The 15,388-nt window shown below is 45.5% G+C and overlaps 1 protein-coding gene across 2 annotated transcripts in view; it reads left to right on the forward strand.

Annotated features, from left to right (window-relative positions):
- The window catches only part of flt1 (fms related receptor tyrosine kinase 1), a 248,293-nt gene that overhangs the window by 32,775 nt on the left and 200,130 nt on the right, over window positions 1-15,388 (forward strand). The gene's annotated exons all lie outside the window — the stretch shown is intronic.

Genomic DNA, 15,388 nt, shown 5'->3' on the forward strand with positions numbered 1-15,388 from the left:
GAGGCGAGGATATTCCGTGTTCTAGTAAATTGATATTGTATCATTCAACGTAAGTTCATGCAACGTATGATGAAAATACAGTGTCAGAAATAATTTTGAGAGTGAATGTGAATGGTGGGCAGGATTTTTAGTTCGGTGGGCGCGTGCGGTCGGCGGGCCTGGGGGCAGCTGTGGAACGGATCGCCGGCTGTGATCAGCCCCTCTGACAAAGATTTCACGCTGGCTGTCCAGTTAAAAGCCTTCCAGCATGAAAGGCGCGCTGAAATGCTCAGCGCTGCAGGGGTGAGGGCGGGAGGAAGGCAGGTGCTGATGTAAGCGTGGGGGAGCGCAGAATGAAAGCTCCCTGAAGACAGAGAGCTGCCTCAGGGAGCTGAAGAATTTAGAAGCAACGAATAAAGGTTTTAAAATGCAGAAAAAAAAGTCAACTCATCAAAATTAGTCACCTGAACATATAAATGATGAAAATTCATACATACATACATTTTTTAAAAATTTAATAACAGAAACCTCATCCCGCTCGTGGATGAGGTTTCCTGAAAAATGCAAAGGCTGCCTGGCCTCTTCGCCCGCCCGCCAAGCATAACATTGGACGGGCAGTGAAAAATCTCTATTAATTGTGCTGGTAATGGGCTTAACTGCCCTCTTAATTGTCGGCAGCTGCGCTTCTGAGCTTAGCGCGTGCCCGCCGACCGAAATATCATGCGAGTGTGCGAAGATGTCGGGACGCTCACCCAACGTCATCACGCGCCCGTCCACTCAGTGCAAAATTCTGCCCAGTGTGTACATACTGAGAACAAGACAGGAGAAAATGTGTTCAAATAGCATCAGCTACCACACAATTTTAAATAGTGTTTCTTAGTTCTGGTTGAGTAAGGAATATTTAGTTTCTCAGAATATTTTAATTCAACATCTCAGGGAGTAGTATTAAATCAGCGCATGGGTTGTTTGTGATCTTGTACATGACTGGCAAATGTGAATTATTTTTAAATGTATCAACTCTGTTACTTAAGTACCCACTGGGATAAATCTTCACTCCGTGGGTGATAATCTGGCCAGTGTTGGTATTTATTTTGAAATGCCTGCTTGTTATGGAACCAGAACAATTTTTATTCCATTTTGTGAGCTCTACAAAGAGTGGGTGATCCACAAATTGGAAGACCATCTGGTAGGTCAGTTCCAGAGCTGTCAATTTCCTAAATACAACAGTTCAAAAGTACTTCTTTGAACTAGGGCAGCCTTGTCCAACTGGTGACCCGAGGGCCGGATGCGGCCCACAAAGCACCTCTATGTGGCCGATGGAACAGCTGTTCAAAATGCCGGTAAAATGGGTAAGTGAGGTTGAAGATTCTGCAAGGGGCTGCTCCTCCAACACAGGCCATTCCTCTCCTGCATTTGTTAATCAGCAGCAAACACGGGAGAGAAACAATGTGTGATTGGAGGAGCAGCGAATATCGGTGGCGGTGAATGTGCGGAGGAAGAAGAGAGGATTTCAGGAGCAGGAGAGAGAGACACTGGCCCTGGAACCCGGGAGAAAGGGAGGCTGTGGGCACGTGGGGAGAGAGACGCTGGGGGCCTGTGGGGAGAGAGACGCTGGGGGCCTGTGGGGAGAGAGACGCTGGGGGCCTGTGGGGAGAGAGATGCTGGGGGCCTGTGGGGAGAGAGGCTGCGGGGCCCATGGGGGGAGGGAGGCAGTGGGGCACATGGGGAGAGAAAGTCTGCAGGGCCAGTGGGTAGAGAGAGGCTACAGCAGCCTGTTGGGGAGGAGGGGCTGCGGGGGCCCTTTGGGGAGAGAGACACTGCAGGGCCCATGGGGAAGAGAGGCTGCTGGGAAGGGGAAGAGACTGGTTGTGGGGGAGAGGTGGGGGTGTAAGGGAGAGAAAGCGTGTGCGTGTGTGTGCGAGAGAAAAGTGTGCGTGCGTGTGTGAGAGAGAAAGTGTCCGTGCGTGTGTGTGTGTGAGAGAGAGAGATTTTACGGCCCCTCCCGCCGACAGGATCTTCCATCCTGCCGAAGTCAATGGAGTTTTGAATGGCTTGCCGCATTTTATGACCCCATCCCCACCGCAGCAGTGCCGTAAAATTCCGCCCTATGTATGTGTGAGAGAGAGTGTGTGTCTAGCTCACTCCCAGTCTCAGGTTTCTCACTCACCGTCACCCCCCCGAAACACCAACACATATTCACACCCGCTCACACAGTGGATAGGGATGAGTGATTGAGCATTCTGAGACTGGGAATGAGCTGGACACACACACACTGTGACCCTGTCACACTCTGGTCATCTTTATTAGCTACTCTTTTTTCTAGACTATTGATTTATTGCTTTGATATTGCTTTATATTTGCTCAGTAAGTTGTTTCTTTTCTTCGTACCTCAGCTATTTTTTTTTAAGTTCATGTTTAACGTTGTGCCAAACCCTATCTTTCCAAAATTTGTTCATCTGCCCTTTGGGTGAGGAAAAAAATGGAAATGTGGCCTCCATGTGAAAAGGTTGGACAATCCTGGACCAGGGCTTTGGAAAACCCAGAGGTGGTGAAATGGGTACTATATAAATCTCTTTTCTTTTGAGTCTGACAGGGTATATAGATTGCTGGCAAGCTTTTCCTGACTGCTTGCCCATATTTCAAGCAACAGTTTGTGTTCAAGAAACCTTTGAGCAACATCCACCTTAGCATTTTTTAAGTGCGAGTTAAAATCATTGAAAAATTTTTGCGCGACCACGCATGTGAGACGTTTAAAAGGTGTGTCTTATGATCTGCGCTGTAACTTCTGCATTGCTGCCAGGCCACATACCCACACACCCCAGAGGGAGATTCGCCATTGATCATGAATAATTGGCATGTAGCAGTTCACTGGGTTATGATTTCTCTAATTTAGAAATAAATTATTTATTTTTAATTTAATTTGTTAATTAATTTTATTCTAATGATCATCAGATCTACCCTGAATAAATATTATGGACAGATGCAAAAAAAATGAAAAGTAAACAGAATGTTGGTCTTTATCTCGGATGGTTGGTGGCTGGAATACAAAGGAGTGGAAATTATGTTACAGTTGTATAAAGCTCTGGTGAGACCCGATTTAGAGTACTGTTTCTAGTTTTGGGCACTTAGTTAAGAAGGATATAGGAGCATTGGAAAGGGAGCAGTGCGTGTTCATCTGAATGTCCAGAAGCTAAAGAAGTTAAATTATGAGGATAGCTTGCTTGAAGTAGGCTTGCATTCCACTGAATGTTAAGGTGAGGTCTAATCGAGGTGCCTAAGATGATTAAAAAGATTGATAGAGCAAAACTATTACCTGTGGTGAGAGAATCCCGAACAAGGAAGCATAACTTTAAAGTTAGAGCTAGGAATTCAGGTGTGATGAAGGAGCACTTCATTATACAAAGGGTAGTGAAAGGGTTACAGAATCAAGATAGACAGAGTTAAGGTACAGATCAGCCATGATCTAACTGAATGTTGGAATAGACTTGAGGGGGCTGAATGCCTGACTTCAGTTCGTATGCTCCTATGATTATGCCCCTGTGGGACTTGGTTTATCCGGCCAACTTGAAATAGAGTGCCTTCATCTATTTGTACATCTTATATTTCTTGTTCCATTAACGTACATTTATAATTCCTTAGTCACCTGCTTAATTGACCTGTCAGTCTTTCAGTCTGTCAGTCTTTCTTATACTTGTCAACTAATATTGGGGTTAATGTCATCAGCAAATTTTCATAATACATAAAGTAGTCATCTTTATATTGCCCTAGAACCGATTCTGCAGGTCTCCACTAGTTGCTCCCTCTACCTAGAGCTTTTCCAATTTACTAACCATTTGAAGTCTATTGTTATATCATTTTAATGCAGTCAGCTAATTTGTTATTATTGCTGTGGGCCTCAATTCTCATTCTAATACTTAGCATTACCTGGAAAGGACAACACAGAAACAGGTGGTGCTGCCAAACCTGTCAGTGTTGGAATTAATCATTCACTGAAACAATAACCCTAATCCCAATTTCAGCCAAGATCCCATATTCTTTTATCTCTCTTTCCTTCAATCATGGTTCAACTTTAGTCACCAACTCCGGGTAGTACATTGCACAATGTTATGTTTAAAAATGCTTCCTGCTCTGTCATAAATCTCTTACTTTTAATCTTATATGTATGTCACTTTTTTCTAGACCCCTCAAAACTGGAAACAGTCTATTTCAATCTATTAGGTTTGATTCCTTCATCATTTTAAACACTTTTATCAGACAAGCTTCCTTTGGTCCTCAGAATTACTTACTACCCCTCCTATTTTAATACCGTCTGCCAAGCTGGACATCAATCCCTCTAGTTTAGTATCTGAATAAGTGATGTACAAGTGAATAGATAATACCAGAACAGAAGACCACTACCAATCACTCTGAGAATTGTTTTAACATCAACTCTGTTTCCTGCTACAACTTTTAATGTGGGATTTTATCATGTTTTCAAAAAATGTAAGTATACTAGGGGAAGAATTTTCCCTCTGTCGTGGGGGTTGTGCGGGCGTGGGCGGGACCTGGTGCGAACCCAATCGGCACTCCCAATCGGGTCCACGCCGCCATTTTACGTAGGCGGGCCAATTAAGGCCAATGTCACTGCGTGATGTACACCTGGATGTGCTGTGCGCTCCTTGTGTGGGCGGGGTGGGGGGGGGGAAAATTCCCTGAGTTGGGGCCTGTGTTCTTTCACGCATGTGCGTGGAAGAGCACAGAAGTCTCCCTGAGGCACAGAGGTGCATCAGGGTGATCAGTTCAAGTTCAGAAAAATTTAATAAAGGAAAAAAAATTTTAAGGACATGTCTCCTCATGTGAAACTGTCACATGAGCTGGGACATGTCCATTAATTTTCTCAAACATTTTTATTTCATTAATAAACCCTTCATGAAACCTCATCCCGCCCGTGGATGACATTTCATGAAAAATGTGAAGACTGCCTGGGCTCTTTGCCTGCCCGCCAACCTTAAAGTTGGATGGGCAGCATTCTTAACAACGTTAATTACTTTCTTAATGGCCTTAATAGGCCTTTGACAGTTCAGCAGGTGTGCAGCCGACCCAGCTGCGTTCCTGCCAAACTGACAATCTAAATGACGTGTGGTGACGTTGGGACGCATGCCCAATGTCACTGTGCATCATTTTTTGCATAGGCGAGCGGGCCCCGCCCCCACTCGCTGACCCGAAAATTCTGCCATAGATTTCTCTCACCCACCAATTCATTGATATCTTGAAAGAATTTGTGAAACACATATTGCTTTTTGCACAGACTTTCTTGTAGCATCCTGTAAACTTATTTTTAAAAAGCCTCCAATCACAGTGGTGCACGGTCCTTTTTAAAAGTCAGAATAACATTCGCCACTGAAATTATTTTGTTATATTTATGGAATTTCCTAAAACACATTGTCCAGAATTTCATCTATTTGCTCTCTCATTTTCTAAGTATTCTAGTGTATTGCCTAGGAACCTTTAGTTCCTTGAAATTGGTTTCATAGCATTTACTGATGCTTACTTGTAGATTCTTATGCCAGAGTAACTGGTTGCGTGGACACAGATGTGAACATTTCATTTAAAACATTTTGGCATTCCTTGATCTAAAAATTACTACCACGCATACCCTTACCTCTTTATTTTCTTTGTTTCCTCCTATGTGTATAGTTTTTTTTAATGAATTTGGATCGCTCTTGCCTATGGTCTGGCTTTCAATTGTCCTCTTACTGTTTCCAGTAGAATTTTAATTAGCCTTAATTAGCCTCAATCCCAAGAAAACAGAAGATGTGACCTGATAGTGATCTTAAAGATTATGAAAAATTTTGATGCGTAGACATAAAGACGATGCTTCCACATGTGGCATAATCAGAACTAAGAGCTGTAAACAATAGTGGCAAGTAAATCCAACAAGGAATTCAGGAGAAACTTCTTTACCCAATGAATGGTTAGAATGTGCAACTTGTTAATATGGAGTAGTTGAGGTGAATAGCATAGATGTATTCAAGGGGGAATTAGATAAATGTATGAGGGAAAAAGGAATAGAGAGACATATTGATGAAGTTAGATGAAGACAGGCGGAAGGAGGCTTGTGTGGACCATAAACACTAGCATGAACTAGTTGGGCTGGTTGCCCTGTTACACATGGCCTGCTCCTGCTCCTATTTCTTATGTTCTTTCGTGATGTCTATTCTATGGGCAGAATTTTTCCCCCGTTAGGGGGGAAGTTTAGGAGCAGGCGCATGGAGGGGCGCCTCCGATCAGCGCCCCCGATTGGGGGTGCGCCACCATTTTAAGTGGGCGGGCCTGAGTGGGTGGGGGGGGGTGGAATCCCTAAACTGAGAGTGCGCACTTTCGCACACTCATCTCCCTGAGGCTAAGTGCTGCCTCAGGGAGATCGGCGCCAAATTTAAAAATGTTAACAATAGAAAAAATTCCCCTGACATGTCCCCTCACGTGACACTGTCATATGAGTTGGGACATGTCCATCACTTTCATTAACACTTTTATTAAAAATTTAAAAACCTACATGAAACCTCATCCCACCCATGGATGAGGCTTCTTGCTTTTTCCAATGCCTGCCAGGGCTCCTGACTTGCCCGCCAACCTTAAGGTTGGACGGGCAGGTCCATTAAGTACTTTAATTACTTTGTCAATGGCCTCAATTGGCCATTGACAGGTTGGCGGGCGCACAGCTGATTCTGCTGAGCCCCCGCCCACCTGAAAATTGAAATGAGGTGTGGGTGACGATGGGAGTTCCGCCCGACATCATCCCTCGTCATTTTACACGTCCGCTCGCCGACTGGGAAATCTTGGCCTATGTAATTAATACCTTGTATGACATTCACACTTTTCGTTTCTTGGTATCACTTCAATATTTCTACTTACCCTTTGGGTTATTGTTGACACCCTTATTCAGCACTGTGGTCTTGATTTTACTACATTTCTTCACCTTCTCATAGGAATTGTTCTTTTCTTTATTCTTTCATGGGACGTGGCCATTTCTGGCAAGGTCAGCATTTGTTGCCCATCTCTAATTGCCCTTGAGAATCATTTATCTGATTCCAGGTTACCAACCAGTTTTGATATACTGCAAAATACTATAACTAATGTCATATCTCTCCTGGTTCTCTGTTTCATATGTTTTATTAAACAGAGGTCAATACCTATTTCTATGAAATTGTTTGTACTTTATTTCTCATTATCAGAGGTCCTCAACTTACCAACTTTGCTTTTTATTGACATTTCCCATGATTAACATATTGCATTTTCTTGAATACTTGCCTAAACATGTCTTTGTCTATCTGTTTATGTTGGGCTGTTGGTCAAAAGCAGTTTCCAATTATTTCCTCTTTAACACTTTTAATTCCAACCTATATAAATGTGGTTCCCCTTTTTATTGGTGTAACTACTCTTAATAATACCACATTTTATAACAGTCTGATGCTGATTGAATACTTTCAATGAATGATTGATAATTAAGTATTTTTTTCTTTATTACCCATTCAGTCAAGTTTCATAGCACAAAGTGTAATCATGACAATGGGTGGAATCATCCCAGATTTGCACTAATTGCGGTAGCAGGTTGGAAAAAGAGTGTTTTACCCGCCATCCCCAATGGTGGCTTTCTGCACCGTGTTGTTCCATTCCCGGCACGTCCCGCCTCATTAATAATACTCATTAATGCATTCCTGGAAAACGAGCTGGGCCACTGGCGGGGTGGCCTCTGATTTACCTGCCCCGCTGTCACCACAGTCCTTCAATAATTCGGGCGCAATATTTAAAGGGCACCTCTGCCCAGAGCTAGCCCTCTGTAAGGCACTGGAAGCTGCTGCAAAGTCATTGCTGCCAAAGGGAGGAAACACGTTGCCCCCAAGTTTAGTGACGCCTTCCTCAGACACCTGCTGGATGCTTTGGAGGACTGCCATAGAAGTCCTTTACCCCTGCTCTGGGCAAAGACCAACAAACAAGGTCACCAATCCAGGCAGTGGCAGTGGCAGTTAGTGCCAATGCCCTGTAAAAGAGGACAGCCACCCAGTGCTGAAAGAGGATGAATAATCTCCTCTGTTCCGCCAGGTTAAGTCACTTTTCTCATGACTCTCAACTCTCACACACTCACACCCATCACACACCCAAGGGATCTTTAAGATCATAACCATGCTGTGAGTCAGTTTCCCTGTTCCCAGCTCCAGGACATCACTGTAGGAGGTCCTCAGGGTAGTGTCCTCTGCCCAACCATCTTCAGCTGCTTCATCAATGACCTTCCTTCCATTACAAGGTCAGAAGTGGGCATGTTCGCTGATGATTGCACAATGTTCAGCACAATTTGTGACTCCTCACACACTGAAGCAGTCCATGTCCAAATGCAGCAAGACCTGGACAATATCCAGATTTGGACTGACAAGTGGCAAGTAACATTCGCGCCACATATGTGTCAGGCAATGACTGTCTCCAACAAGAGAGAATCTAACCATCACCCCTTGACATTCAAGGGCATTATCATCGCTGAATCCCCCACTATCAACATCCTGGGGGGTTACCTTTGACCAGAAACTAAACTGGACTAACCATATAATTACTGTGGCTACAAGAGCCGGTCAGAGGCTAGGATCCTGCGGTAAATAATTCACTTCCTAACTCCCCAAAGCCTGTCCACCATCTACATAGCACAAGTCAGGAGTGTGATGGAACACTTTCCCCTTGCCTGGATGAGTGCAGCTCCAACAACAGTCAAAGGGCTTTACATCATCCAGGACAAAGCAGCCTGCTTGATTGGCACCCCATCCACAAATATTCACTCCCTCCACCACTGATGAACAGTGGCAGCAGTGTGCATTATCTACAAGGTGCACTGCAGGAACTCACCAAGCCTCCTTAGACAGCACCTTCAAAACCCAGAACCACTATCATCTAGAAGGACAAGGGCAGCAGACACATGGGAACACCACCACTTTGAAGACCCCCTCCAAACCACTCAACATCCTGAATTGGAAATATATTGCCGTTCCTTCATTGTCCCGTGTCAAAATCCTGTAACTCCCTCCTTAACAGCACTGTGGGTGTACTTACACCACATGGGCCGCAGTGGTTCAAGAAGTCAGCTCTCCACCACCTTCTCAAGGGTAATTAGGGATGGGCAATAAATGCTGGCCTAGCCAGAGATGCCAACATCCCATAAATGAATGAAAAAAAATGCACTTTCATCTGCCCTGCAGATCATGAACTCATCCCATCTATGGCACCACTCGCCACCCACACATGCCAGGCATCCAAATCATCTGGCCTCGCAGGCATCCTGTTTACACTCTCTTCATCTGTATTCATGCAGGGCAAGCTGGCACACAACAAAAGGGAGAGGTCCCAGACTGGTGGAGGAATGCCTGATATTAAGGTCCTCACAGACTTTGAAAATAGAGTCCTCCAGCTGGCCAGCGACGATCTGGACCAGGCCTGTGCTGACGGTGACGTCGGTGGTGCTCAACCAAGTGAGAATCCAGCAGTGCAATATCCACCAGACAATCATGCTGTAAGTCAGTTCCCCTGTTCCGCAGTCCCCTGCCATGCACTAATTATTTCTCCTTGCTTTTGCAGGCACATCTGGGAAGCAGCCGAGGGGGTCCATGAGCCAGGTCCTCGACTCGAACCCCGAAGACACCATGTAGAAGAATCTGATGACACCCTAATTGAAGACCCATCACAAAGCCTACCCATACCCTGCACCAGCGCAGAGACACGCACTTCAGTGGGACCTAGCTTTAGAGTAGCCTCGGAGTCATAACTTGGTGAGCACGTCACACTATCTGATCTACAGCAGGCGGCAAAAGGGACTTCCCAGGTTTTTGGCATTCAGAGGACAGCTGGAGGCCAGAAATCTGCTGAGTCTAAGTCAGATGAGGAGCCTCTGGACTCGGTCATACCTCAGTTTCTGGAGCTGCAAAGGCAAGCTCGGGAACATCAGGAAGAGATGTCCACTGCATTCCTCAGATTGCAAGGCATGATGGAGGAGTCCGTCTGACTTCAGTCTGAGGCGATAGCGCCGGCATTCCAATGCACCGAGGTCAACATGGGTAGGATGATGGCTGCCATGGAGACCTTGGTCCAGGACATCGGTCCATCACTGACGCCATCATTAGCCTCCAACAGTGTCAACATGAGAGAGATATATGGCAGCTCGATCTCACTCCAGCTTCTGCTTCTCTTCAAGGAGTCAGCCAGGAGCCCTCATGCACCCATATGAGGATCAGCAGATGCACACCCTGTGCCATCCACCCAGGTAACTCCAGGAGTGTCCGGCCCATTCGACTCCCCCCTTCCTGTGACCCCAGCAGCTCCAGCCCTTGCGGTTGATGTTGTTGATTACTTGTTGCCACGGAGATCTAAGCGCCTGGTGAGTGCAGTCGATGGCAACCTACACCTGTGGAAAACCTAAGATCTGCGCAAATCCCAGCGTTCTTGCTTCCTGTCTTTCCTGATCTCGGGCGAAATGCACAAAGTTTCCTGCCTTCGTGAAGATGGGTCCATGACCTCCTGGATACACTTGTGTATGGAGGCTTGCGAGATCCTGCACAGGTCACCTGTGGAGCCAATGGTGTAAAATGTGAGCACCACGGTCACTTTCACGGCCACTGGCAGTGGATGCCCTCCATGTCCCTGTGGCACTAATCCCCACAGCAGGTGGCATATGTGACTGTGCATGTCTAGGGAACTGGTCAGCCTTCGGCGGCACTGGTTTTCAGTCATGCAAGAATGACGGGTGCCATCGATAGACTCTGGGTCTAGCAGGGCCCCTACGAGTGATGGTTCTTCAGCTGCGTGCGCAGCAGGCCCTGCCGCCCCTTCAACCTGAGAGAGGTTCTCCTCCCTTTGATGAGCCAGGCACCTCTGCCACTTTCTTCTTCTTCTCTGGTCTCTGTAAGCCTGAGGCATACTGTTAAATCACCAGGCTTCATGATCCTGATGTTCTCCTGCAGGCTGAAAGAGATGTGTGGGTTAACATAGGTGTACTAAGAAGTTCTCTTGGTTAAGGCTGAGGCCCCTTCACAGGAGAATGTAGGCCATCACTTGGATGGCCAGTGTGTAGTGTGCTCAATGGCTGTCCGAAATCCCACCCTCCTCTGCCCCGCTCAACTTGACCGATTGGTGGCAGCTTCGGCCAATGGACTGCATGCTGCGCCCTCAGCTCAGGTTCAGTTATTCTCCTAACCTGCACTGCAAGGCTGCGCTGTTAGCTTGAACCATAATGGATACTGGTCCAAACCTTAAAGACATTGCAAGGAGCTGTGAGCACCTCCACCAGTGACTGCGCCATGGCCACCTTTTGCAAGGGGATTCTACAGCTTGACCAGTCGGCCAATTGTTCTGCTGCCCCCTAAAATGCACATTAATTTGCAGTCTGAGCCCAAGGGATGAAAAGCTCTGGAGCATTTAGTGGCGCTTTCATGCTTTAGCATTGCTTGAGTGGGCAGAAAAGCTTCAGAGGCCCAAGCCCAAGCATGTCATTGAAGCTGCAGCTGAATGGTCTCAGCTGCAAATGAATGCTCACTTTTGAAAAGTTTTTCCAAGTGCGTGGCCACTTTCCTCACCCTCCCTCCCCCTCACCCCCTCCACCACTCCCCCCACCCACCTCCCCGGCATGTGCTTGAGTATTTTCTTCAGTCTGTCTGTGCTGCTTTGCCCCTCCGCATCCCCGCCCCTCCAACCTGACACACACTGGAGTCCTTTCCTTGGCACCGCCCTGAAAGCCAGCTGGGAAAAAGCGACTTGCCTGTGCCCCCTGCAAATGCACAGTGCCTCTTCCTTGATGTCTTACAAGCGCTGTGCAAGGTTGTGTGCACTCATCTCCGAGCTCTCCTCCAAGTTCACATTGCTAGGTGCACGCGTTTTAAAGGCAGTCATGAAGCATGCTGTTCTAAAGTCATGCCGACGTTAGCAGTAAGTATGACATGGGGGGATTATTCTGCGAGCAGGGCTTATAATTAGATGCAAATGTATTAAAATAACGTTCCTGGCGTGTGGTGGCAGGAAATGTGGCCCACCGTTGACCAGTGGAGCGGACAATCACAAACTGATTTCATTACGACGTAAAACCAATTTTTGGCCTTCTTGCCATATTGTCCCTCCCCCCTCAACCCCCACCCATCATGACGCCCGACGCCAACAGGGCCGGAAAATTCCGGCCAATGTTACTAGAAGTGTTTCCTCCATTTTATTGATTAATAGTTTGAACTGTAGAGGATCTAGAACAAATTCCAGTGGAACTTTGTCCATTAGCAGATAAAAACCCAAATAAATTTTATTGACTGTGCAACTCGCATTCAGTTATCTACTTTCTCTCTCAAAGTATTCAAGTAGCTATATATCTGAAGATCTTTTGTGTCCGAAGCCATGGCTGTATTTGAAATAATACAGAAGTGATATTGTTCTTGCACATTGCTGTGAATGCAATCTGAAAAAGTCACAAATAGGAACAAGTTAAATAATTTATAATTTTGACTGTGCAGAGGCACAACTCCAATTTACTGCATGGCGAAGCAACAAATGTGGATCTGGACTCCTGGTTTCACCACATGCTAAATTTCTAATTTCAGTCTTGACATAATGAGAGATGCCGAGCAGATGACAGGTGCTTCCCTTCAGGAGGAAAGGAAAACTGGAAAGCAAATAATTCTTTTACCACTCCTGAATATGTTCACAAAAGTACTGGCCAGGGAGCTAGCTGGCTACCCTCACAGGCTACCCTGGGCAGGAGAGATTAAAGATGACATTGTTAGAAATATATCGGATAGTATTTTCATGTCAATAATAAAGAAGGAGAGCTAATTTAAAAAATATTTCGGGCTTTAAGCTTTAATTTTTGAGTAATTTTAAGAAAAATATTTGCAAGAAGTGAAGGACAATGTATTCTTTGTAAAATCTCTAGGTAGCTAGGCTCAGTAATTGAAGAAAAAGAACCATTAGGCGCATTCGCCTTTTAAAACTAATGGTTGAATAAAAGCATCGCTTTTTACATAATAGTATAGAAACCAAATATTCCATAGAATGTTTGTTTGGACTGAAATAACTCCAAGGACACTAAAATGTTCAGGTTGTTGGCCTGATACATAGAGATCAACGGTGAGTGATCAGCAAAACATACTAACATCTCAGACCATAGAGTAATGGAAAGCAGTTAGATTGGCGATAGAATGATGCTCTGTCACTGAGTTATGACAAATATTAAATTTTTAATAGTGCTTGGGTAGAAATTAAAGTAAAGGTTAAAAGATATTTTTGAAAGTGATTTTTTGTGTACTGCCACTAACAAAATTCAAGATTTGTCAACATTCAACAAATGGTATGCTTCCTACATGTGGGATTGATCAGCAAGCTCTTTATCAACAACCCTCCCCAATTAAAAATCAGTGACAATAAGCCAACAATGACAGATATAAAAGTTAAAGCTGGTACTTAAATTGAGAATGCAATCCTTTATTAACAGAACCTAATTTTCAGTTATTGAAGAAAATATGTACATTTTGAAATCAAGGGGCAGGATCTTCCAGTCGGCGAGCGGGGGCGGGACCCACTCGCCAATGCATAAAATGATGTGGGATGACGTGTGGTGGAATTCCCAATGGCACCCCGCGTCATTTCCATTTTCAGGCTGGCAGGGGCGCAGCCGAGTCAGCTGTGCGCCCGTCGACCTGTCAATGACCTATTGAGGACATTGAAAAACTAATTAAGGTCGTTAATGGACCTGCCCGTCCAACCTTAAGGTTGGTGGGCAGGACGGGAGCCCTCACGGGCTTCGGAAAAAGCATGAAACCTCATCCACGTCCGGGATGATGTTTCATGAGGGTATGTAAATTTTTAACCAATCTTTCAATAAAAGTTATGGACATGTCCCAACTCATGTGACACAGTGTACTCCCAGCTGAAGGAATTCCCCCCGACCGCACAGGGAGTGCATAGCGCTCCTGAGCGGACGTCACACTGGGCGGGCCAATGTAAAATGATGGTGCGCCCTCAAGCGGGGGCGCCAATCGGAGGCGCACCCACCTGTGCCCGCTCCCGCACTTCCCCTCCGACGGGGGGAAAATTTTTCCCTAGGATTACCATACATCTTCATGTTCAGAAGATAATATATTGGTAATGAACTGTGCTTTTTTTTGTAAGCTAGCAGAGAAAGATTTGTTTTATTAAGTGTTGGTCTGGAAAGCATTCTGATAAAACTTCTAACATAGACGTCAGAACTTTATCTTGATGCCTTTTGATAGTTGCACCTCTAGAAATGGGACTAACACACAATTTTAACTCTTAGTTCTTTAGTACAGGGTCAAAGCAGAGAACAATTTTCCTGATTGAGAACCTTGAATGTAACTACTTTGAAAATGAAACAATATTTCATTTGTTAGACAGGGCAGACTTTATTAAACTGAAAAGGAAATGGGGCAACCCTCTATTGAATTTAGATTTGTATCTTCTGCAACCTTTGGGGACTTGAGGAAGTACAGTATAATAAGACTTCCTGTATTGAATCTATTGTGAACTGCAGGCATTCATTGTTTCATATTTACCCACTGTAACTCTCACAGAACCCAGTTTTTATAACTTGGTGTTGTTTCCATTTACGTTTCTATAATTATAAAACTAATTTAAAAATATACTACCCATGATAAATCGATTTTCCTGGAGCTGGGAAACTGTCCTACTGACCTTACTTAAGGGTACACATTAACTTCGTATTCAGTACTTAAAGCCTATGGTTGCAATTGTTTATAATCTCAATAGGAACTGGATATTCAGAATTGGAATAAAAACCTAAGGCATAATCCTGCGCTCTCCCCCATGCCAAATTTGGTGGCAAAGGCCATTTGATCAGGCAGATGGGTGGCATGTGGGGCCCCTGCTGCCTTCCCACTCCAACCTTGATTATTTCTGTGGTGGGCAGACCTGTGAACAGCATTCCCACCCCCTGAAGAGGGCAATTAATGCCTACTTAAGGGCCTCATCCTGCTGCGGCTGGTATTAACCCAGCAGCGGGCAGGGGTTTTGCTCATGACCAGCAATTCTGTATGGGGTTTCTTGCAGACTCCAAGGGAGGTCCCTCATTCATAGGCACTCAGTGTTTGATCAAGAGGCCTGGCATTGGGAAGTGTGGGGAGATGAGGTGGGGGGTGGGTGGGTGGGGGGGGGTTGCCACTGAGAACCATCCTCTGTCCTTGCTGCTGACCCACGCTCCTCACCACCCAACATCATTCACCTCTAGTCTGGGAACTTAGGGCGCTATGGTGGGTGTTGTACTGGTCACTGCTACCCCACAGGTGCTGCTGTTCAAGAGAACTGCTGGCCTCTGATTGGCCGGCAGCTCTTGGCAGGCATGACTCCCGCCCCCGGGGTTCTTGATCCTGAGGGAAGGCCCGCC

The sequence above is a fragment of the Cetorhinus maximus genome, chromosome 7 (assembly GCF_964194155.1).
Source record: "Cetorhinus maximus chromosome 7, sCetMax3.hap1.1, whole genome shotgun sequence".
Classification (NCBI taxonomy): domain Eukaryota; kingdom Metazoa; phylum Chordata; class Chondrichthyes; order Lamniformes; family Cetorhinidae; genus Cetorhinus; species Cetorhinus maximus.